The sequence below is a fragment of the Podarcis filfolensis genome (assembly GCF_964270895.1).
Source record: "Podarcis filfolensis genome assembly, chromosome: 16".
Lineage (NCBI taxonomy): Eukaryota > Metazoa > Chordata > Lepidosauria > Squamata > Lacertidae > Podarcis > Podarcis filfolensis.
The window spans coordinates 6,608,412-6,617,171 of record NC_139620.1 but is presented as its reverse complement, the minus strand read 5'-3'; the positions used below and the strand labels follow the sequence as shown (position 1 = coordinate 6,617,171).

Sequence of the window (8,760 nt, the reverse complement as noted above, 5' to 3'; positions counted from 1 at the left end):
AGCATAATTCTCTGGAAAAGACCATCCATCCATGCCATGCCATCCATCCCTAACTCATACTATTGCTCAGGCATAGGCAAACTCGGCCCTCCAGATGTTTTGGGACTACAACTCCCAACATCCCTAGCTAACAGGACCAGTGGTCAGGGATGATGGGAGTTGCAGTCCCAAAACATCTGTAGGGCTGAGTTTGCCTGTGCCTGGTTTAGAACAAGTAACAGTGAATGAAATAATTTTGTGGAGTGATGACAGAGTGGATAGAGAGGAGCTTTTCTTCCCAACCACACTCGCAACACTATGATACCACATAGTCATTGCTCCCCCCAAAGAATTCTGGGAGCTGTAGTTTCCCAGGGGCGCTAAGAGTTGCTAGGAGATCCCCTATTCCACTTCCAGAGCTCAAATGACCTATGTTCCATGAGGAGAGGATTTTTTTAAAAAATATATATCAATTTTGTTAAATGTTTTCAACTTATAATACGATAAAAACCAAACAAAGGTAATATCTAAAGAGAGCAAAATAAGAAAAAGAAAAAGAGGGAGGAGAACAAAAAGAAACACACCTACACAAACACAGAATTTTATATTTTATCAACCTTCTGTCTTAATCTTCAATTCAGAGATCCATGTCTTCCCAGCTCCCACTTGGAACAGCTCCCGTCTTTCTCAGCCTCACACCCTGAGGGAAAACACTCCATTCTGTCTCTCCTACAGATCTGAAGAGGGATTGATTGTTAAACCACCCTGAAAAGTGCAGCTTTGAATTAAGTAAAGGTTGATTGAAATAGGAATATAGGAAGCTGCATTGTGCTGAGTCAGGCCATTGGTCCATCCAGTTCAGTGTTGTTTACACTGACTGGCAGTGCCTCTCCAAGTCTTCAGACAGGAAACCTTTCCCAGCCCTACTTGGAGGTGCCAGGAATTGGGACCTCATGAATACAAGACAGATGCTCAACCACCTTTGAGACAGAGAGTGGTTGAGAGGGCGAGACTGAAATGTGCCTTAAGGGACCTACAGGGCTCCAGTCCCAGATTACCCAACAGGTGGACATTGGTTGATGGACAGAGTTGCATGACATTCAACAAACTTGGGTCTGATCCGTCTAGTCTAAAAATGCCCTGAATCTTAAATTACAATGCTAGCTTGAGGTCTCACACACTAGTACATTACAATTCTCCTGAATAATGGATATAGCTCCTCCATTTTCAAGAACAGTGTATGAGCTATTCCTAGTAAAGACTTCTTTGTTTTTTACTGGGAATATCTAGTACACTGCTCTTGAAAATGGAGGAGCTATATAGATTATTCTGGAGAATTATTGCTTCTTTGCCCTACTCAGAAGATTCATAGAAGGATCTTGATGTCCAAAATTAGTCAGACTTTGTGTTTGATCAATAGGGCTCTTATTGTATTCTTATATGTGGTGCTACAGAAACAGCAGCCAGTAGGTTTATATTAGATCTGATCTATACAAAATGAGGCCCAAATGTGTGTGAGAGGGTGACCAGTGGCCCCCCAGATGTCATTGGATGCTGAGTGTGGGTGGGTTAACTGTAGATGTCTGTGGATGGTCGACTGTGGGTGCTTGAGTGAAGGTTGACTGTGAGTTGACTGTGGAAGTAGACAGTAGGTGGGCACTGTGAATCTAAGCATTAGATAGTCACCAGGGCTAGTTGGCTGAATTAGTCCTACTTGGGTCAGCAAGGAGGCCAGGGGAGAATTAGCTGTGGGATCTCAGAGTGGGTAATCTTTATAAAAGGGGAGGGGGAGAGGGAGGGAAGAGAAGGGGGAAAAAAGATCAGGCTAATTCAAATTAAAGGCCAGGTGGAATAGCTCTGTCTTACAGGCCCAAAGGAAGGAGGTTAAATCCTGAAGGGCCCTAGTCCCATGGGACGGGGCATTCCACCAGGTTGGAGCCATCACTGAAAAGGCCCTGGCCCTGATGGAGGGTAGTCTGACTTCCTTAGGGCCCAGGACCTCAAAACTATGATTATTCATGGACCTCAAGGTCCTCTGCAAGGCATATCAGGAGAGGCAGTCCCATAAATACGAGGGCCCTAAGCCACAAAGTTGAAACAGGGGCAAGGAATCTATGGGACTCACCTGATGTTGTTGTACTCTAACTCCTATCAGCCCTAGCTGGTACTACCAATTATTGGGAATGATGGGAGTTTTAGTTTCAATTCCTTTCTTTCTTTCATTTTATTCAGATTAGCTTGTTTTTTTGTTGTATTATGTGGAAAAGTTTCAATAAAAATTCTTTAAAAAACAACACAAAATCAACAGCTCAAAATCCTATGCATGTTTTCTCACAAATAAGTCCCACTAAGACCAACAGTCGTCAGTGTGAGACATCAAGTCACTAGGCATGGTGCTAAAATATTAATGAAAATTCCCAGAGAGAAGACAGAGAGAACTTGAAAAGACGATCTGAGTAATTTATTGTAATAAGCTGAGGACAGCAGAGTCCTTGGCCCTGACACCACTGGGATTATTAAAGTAATTTTGCACATGATGAAACCAGCAGATTTTGAGGGCGGATCTTGAGAGCAAAGAGATGTCATTGAGCAGGGATGCCACAGACACAGTATAAAAGGCCCTCACCTGCCCAGAGTCCTCCAACAGCTTCACTGATCAGCTTCTCTTGCCTTTTCATTCCTCAAAGGAACAGGTAAGCTTCACTTGGTCCAGGTCATCTTGGTAGCTTTGACCACCTTGAATTACAGGAGCTAAGATTTGGGTAGAATGTAAAGCAGCTCAGCAATGCAACCAATGAGTCAAGTCATGTTGGCTGTGTTCTTTGGTTATGTTCCATGTGCCAAAGGCAGTGGTGCTTCTGAATAACACTGGAGTAGCACAAAACTTCAGGAAGAGAGTTTGCTGTTGCATTCAGGTCCTACTTGAGAGTTTTCCAGAGTCATATGGCTGGCCAACGTGATGGCAGGGTGAAGGACTAGATGGGCCAGCAATATCTGAAGGACCACATCTTCTCCATACATTACTTATAGGAACTCTCACCTCTCTACATCAAAGGGTTGTCATCTCTGCTTTTAATAAAGTACTGATGTGTTTCTTCTTTTAGGATTATAAATGCACATTCTGATGACATTTAAACAGATTTTCTGTATTGTGATGGTGGTGGGGCTACATATCTCCCAAAACTCCTGAACATTGCAGCACTTCGTGTCTACAATTTTGCTTCTGCTCCCTTTTATGCCCTTGCAGACTCATCTCCATCACTCAGCCATGGCAAACTGTGGACCATCCTGTGCTGTCCCATCTTGCGCTTCCACCCCAGTCGTCGGTTTTGGATCAGCAGGTCTTGGAGGCCTTGGAGGCCTTGGTGGCCTTGGTGGCCTTGGCCTTGGCGACACGTACGGCTATGGCTCCGGCGCCCTGGTGGGATCCGGCATCCCTTCTGCTAGTCTTGGTATTCTTTCTGGTGTCGCCCCTTCATGCATCAACCAGATCCCACCAGCAGAGGTTGTGATCCAGCCACCCGCCTCCGTTGTGACCATCCCAGGACCCATCCTCTCTGCCAGCTGTGAGCCAGTGGCCGTAGGAGGAAATGCTCCATGCTCCCCTGGTGGTTTGGGCAGTGGGTTCCTCGGAGCCGGTTCTCTTGGAGCCGGTGCTCTTGGAGCTGGTGGTCTTAGAGGATCTCGTTTTGGACTTGGGAGTCGCTATGGATTCGTTGGAGACAGAGGAAGCATCTGTTACAACCCCTGCTAAGTTAACATGGACTATCAGCTAGCGAGAAGAAGACCCAGATAAACAGCAGAATAGCTACACCTGAGTTTAGCTATGATGAGCACCCTAATCCGAGTCAGTCCCAATAGGAGCTGGGGGAATGCTCAGAATCCCTGTGAATCAGGCCCAGCTAGATCTTTCATGCATCTCTTTCTATCTAAATTTCCTCCACTGTGTCCCACTATTTATGTTCCTCTCTGATGTGTATTTATTTATTGCCTATGGCTCTTCAAGGCACATGTTCCTATAGCAGAGTAAAGAGCACAGGAATTATTCTCTCTGTTGATGAAATTAGCACACTCATTTGCACCGGATCTTCTGGGTAACTGGGGACCTCCTGTAAAGGAGTGGAGCAATTATGTTCTTTAAATACATCGCCTCTCTCAGAAGCAAATAAGCTGTTCAATCGCATGAGCTTTTTGCATTTTGCCTTGTTCAAACCTGCTTGTTGTTCACTGAAATGCTGTCTTCTTCATTCCTAATAAAATTTACACTGCATCATAGCACTGGCTTTTTGGTTTTCTTCTAAGATCCTAGAACTGTATTCAAACAACCCAGCATTCCAGCAGAAATCAGCACTGGGACTCCCACTAGTGCAACAGGCCTTTCTCCCTCTCCTGTGCCCACTCATAACTGCACGTACTTCATATCTTCTCTGGAGGGTCAGGAGAACCCCCATAATACCATGTGGAGGTTGGTGGAGAGTGTGGAATCATTGCAGGGAGCAAGTAGAAGTGTTTTTGCTGATAGAATGGTCAGAAGCACATGATACATGAACACCTCCCCTAGAGTTGACTCCAATATTATTCAAGCCCATGAGAATGATGGCGTATGGCAGTTTTATGGTCAGAACTTTAAATGGGTGTACTCTGAGTTTAAATTAGTTGGGTATGACCCATGAATGGTCAGCTGGACTGCTGCTGTAGAACCACCAGCTGCTGCCTGGGGTAGCGGGAGCATAAAAAGCAACATTAGGCATAAGAAATTAGTAGAGACAATATATGGGCCCATATATGAGTCTTTTTGGAGCGTAGATATTGTCTTTCTAGATTGGCATAACATTGTACCAGTCCTCCCCAGCACTCTTTTCCACAGCATCACTCAACTAAACTTCTATTATACCTTTCCAGAAAACACATGCTATTTAGTCGTATAGAACCTCAGTGTGAGTCTGTAGCATTTCACTACTTTGGACATAGTTTGCTAGAGCTATGCACACCTGTAAATCTATCTAATATATTAAATTATTGCTTAATGTGAGAAGAACCCCATTCTGGCTAATGGCTCATCTAGGCTGTCTTACAGATATTTGTTGTTGTTTAGTCATTTAGTCGTGTCCGACTCTTCGTGACCCCATGGACCAGAGCACGCCAAGCACTCCTGTCTTCCACTGCCTCCTGCAATTTGGTCAAACTCATGCTGGTAGCTTCCAGGACACTGTCCAACAATCTCGTCCCCTGTCGTCCCCTTCTCCTTGTGCCCTCCATCTTTCCCAACATTCTATGAAGACTTGCAATACCTTCTAGAAATGACACCAAAGAAGGATGTTCTTCTCATTATAGGGGATTGGAATGCTAAAGTAGGGAGTCAAGAGATAAAAGGAACAACTGGCAAGTTTGGCCTTGGAGTTCAAAACGAGGCAGGGCAAAGGCTTACAGATATAACGGTGTCCTATTAGATATTCCCCCAGAGGTCCACTGTTGAGGAATGAACTCAGCTCAATGGTTGCTTTTGCTCCTAAGGTCTTTACATTTGTAAAGACTTTAACAAAGAGCCTTATGATGGTGGGTGGAATACTCTGCATTTTTAGCACCTTCTCTTAAAAATTATGTTTGAGAACATAATACTGGCATGGAATTGTAAAACCAATCACGTTAGTTAAAAATTACTGTGTTTTGGATCTTGCCAAGTGTTTAAAAAACATAAACAGCAGATGGTAAAAAGTACACAAGACTGTGGTCTTATATGATTTTCGTTTAACTGCTTCCAAACGTTTCCATGCTCGTAAGCAATTTCAAACTATGATAATCTCAAGTCAGTCTTTAAAGTAATTCATGTATGACTACAGGGTAACAATGAAGGGGACTGGGTAGGAATGGCAGAAAACAGCTTGCAAGTTTTTTTCAGACATATTGCAGAATTTACTGTGATTTTGATCTGGACAATAGTCCTTTTCTTCTTTATTTCAGTATTCAGAGAAGCAATGTACATTAGGCGAAGGATCTGAGCTTTTTCTTCCAAGTGAAGTCAGCATGCCACAGGGCATACGGACGTCATGTATGCATGCCAGGGTGATTTTGGCATGCCTCGGGCACCCAATGTTGTGGGGGCAAGGCAGTGCACCTGCCCGCCACCATTTCCCCTAAAAAAAAGCACTGCTTATATGACTCCACAAACCAGAACTCTTAGAACCATCACTGTCCACTGTTGTGTATGAAACATTCATACAGCCAGAAGATTTGGTTTTAACTGGTGACAGCTTTGCTTGGCCTCTGCCACCTGGGCACTTGTCATAGCCAGCTGTTGCAACAGCATCTTTCTGTGTGGGAGTTTCCATTTCTGTGTGGGAGAGAGGCTGTCTTTGCCACCTTATGTTTGGCACTACTGAGCACCTCATGTTTCAGTTCATTGCAATTGTTCATAGTACTGCTGTAAGTGCTTTGGGGCACAAAGGCCAATGAGGCAGGGAGTAGAGATGGAGAGACAGCAGAAGTTGGTGATGTCTGTTGTTGTCGCAGGAAAACATCTGCACTGAGGGGTTGCAGGGACAGTTTATAAAGGTTGTCAGCAGAGCCGACTGCTTTGTGAATTGGCACTGCTGCTGGTGAATAGGTCTCTCCTTCTGAGCTCCTGGTATTCCACATCTCCTGACCAGAACCACCGGAGAAAAACTTTGCTGGTGTAGATGGCCTGTAATCCATTAGCTTCATATGAATACCTTTTATTTTCAGGAGGTTTCATGGTTTGAATCCATTTGGGAACATATGCTGAGAAGACAGCTGGGACGAAAGGACATACAGAGAAGGCCCCGTTCTCCTGTTGCCACCCTCCGGCCTCTCGAGGAGGAGGCACATGAAGAAGGGCCTCAGAAGATGATCTTAGGGTCCACGTAGGTTCATATAGAAAGAGGTGGTCCTTGGGGTATTGCGGTCCTGAGCCATTTAAGGCTTTATAGGTCAAAACCAGCACTTTGAATTGGGCCGGGAAACTAATTAGTAGCCAATGCAGGATCAGTGTAATATGCTCAATCTGCCTTGCTCCGGTGAGCTACCTGGCCACTGAATTCTGCACCAGCTGAAGTTTCCGAAGTGTCTTCAGAGGCAACCCTATGTATAACACATTGCAGTAATCTAACCTTGAGGTTACCAGAGCATAGACAACAGTAGTTAGGCTATCCCTATCCAGATAGGGGCGTAGCTGGACCACCAGCCGAAGCTGATGGAAGGCACTCTGGGCCACTGAGGCCACCTGAGCCTCGAGCAACAGCAAAGGATCCAGGAGTAACCCCAAGCAATGAACCTGCTCCTTCAGAGGAAGTATAACTCCATCAAGAGCAGGCGATCTCCCACCCATCTGGTCTAGGGAACCACCCACTAACAGTGCCTCAGTCTTATCTGGATTGAGCTTCAGTTTGTTGGGTCTCATCCAGTCTATTACTGAAGGAAGACACTGGTCCAGCACTTCCACTGCCTCACCTGCAGGTGTAAAGGAGAAATAGAGCTGAGTGTCATCAGCACACTGCGGTACTCCAAACCTCTGGATAAACCCACCCAGCACTTTCATGTAGATGTTAAACAATGTGGGGGGATAGAATTGAGCCTTGCAGAACCCCAAATTGAAGGTTCCATGAGGCTGAGAAGCACTCCCCAAGCAACACCCTCTGGGAACAACCATCCAAGTAGGCCTGGAACCAGCGCAAAGTGGTGTCACCCACCCCTAGTTCAGAGAGTCACTCCAGAAGATTGCCATGGTCAGTGGTCTTGAAAGCTGCTGAGAGGTCGAGAAGTACTAACAGGGGCATGTTTCCTTTCTCTCTCTCTCTTTTATCTTCCTACCCAGTTGAGAAAACAGGGTCCAGATGCATTGGGTCAGTGACATGTTGGGGCAAAACCATGGTTGTCATGTCAGCCTGAAGTCCTGAGCCATGCCAACCTAGGCATGGTTGTTGAAGTCCCCCAGAACCAGCAGTCTAGGCCTCCTCAACACTGCCTCCAAAACCAGCTCCATCAGCTCAGGCAGGGAGACTGCTAGTTGGTGAGGTGGGCAGTAAATCAGCAGAATCCATAATCTGTCTTGATTGCCCAATGCTAAAGACACATGCTCTAGATACTACCCAAATTGAACAGAGAGCTGGGAGGGAGAGAGGAAGGGAGGGAGAAAATCTCTATAGACCACAGCAGCAACTCCCCCTCCTTGAGCACCAAGTCTACCATGATACTACGCCAAATACCCACGTGGGCACAACTGGCTGAGACCAGATGCACCCGGTTCACCCAGGTCTTAGTGAAACAGTCCAGATTGGCTTTCTCATCCACAATCCAGCCATAGATAAGGGTGGTCTTACCGGGAGCTGAGCTGGTATTTAGCAGCAGCAGCTTCAGACCCAAGGGCTGGCTGATAGGACAACCACAGTTCCCCAGGTTGGAGGAAGGGCTGGCACATGGCACAGGCAGTAACCTACACAGCCTGTGGCTTCTCCCACACCATACTTCCCCCTACACTGAGCCACTGTAAATCACTTTTGCTTTCTTTATCAATGGAATCTCTATGTGTGTGTTTTTATATTCTTTTTAAGTGATGCTAGTGAAGTGTGATTGAGACTGAACAGGTAATGGAGGGGACTGCGTCGATCCAACTTCCCATGATTAAGTCTACTCTGAACCAAAGATCAACCAACTTTATTGATTAAATTCCAAAGGAAAGAGTGTGTCAAGTCTTCCAACTCCCTCCTCAAGCACTGGGCTCTTTTCTGGGAAGCAAATAGAACTGCCCTGACCATCTAGGAAGCA

The 8,760-nt window shown here is 45.6% G+C and overlaps 1 long non-coding RNA gene across 2 annotated transcripts in view; it reads right to left on the bottom strand.

The window, feature by feature from the left end:
- LOC310751943 overlaps positions 1-8,760 on the bottom strand; it is a 414,687-nt gene that overhangs the window by 135,460 nt on the left and 270,467 nt on the right. The gene's annotated exons all lie outside the window — the stretch shown is intronic.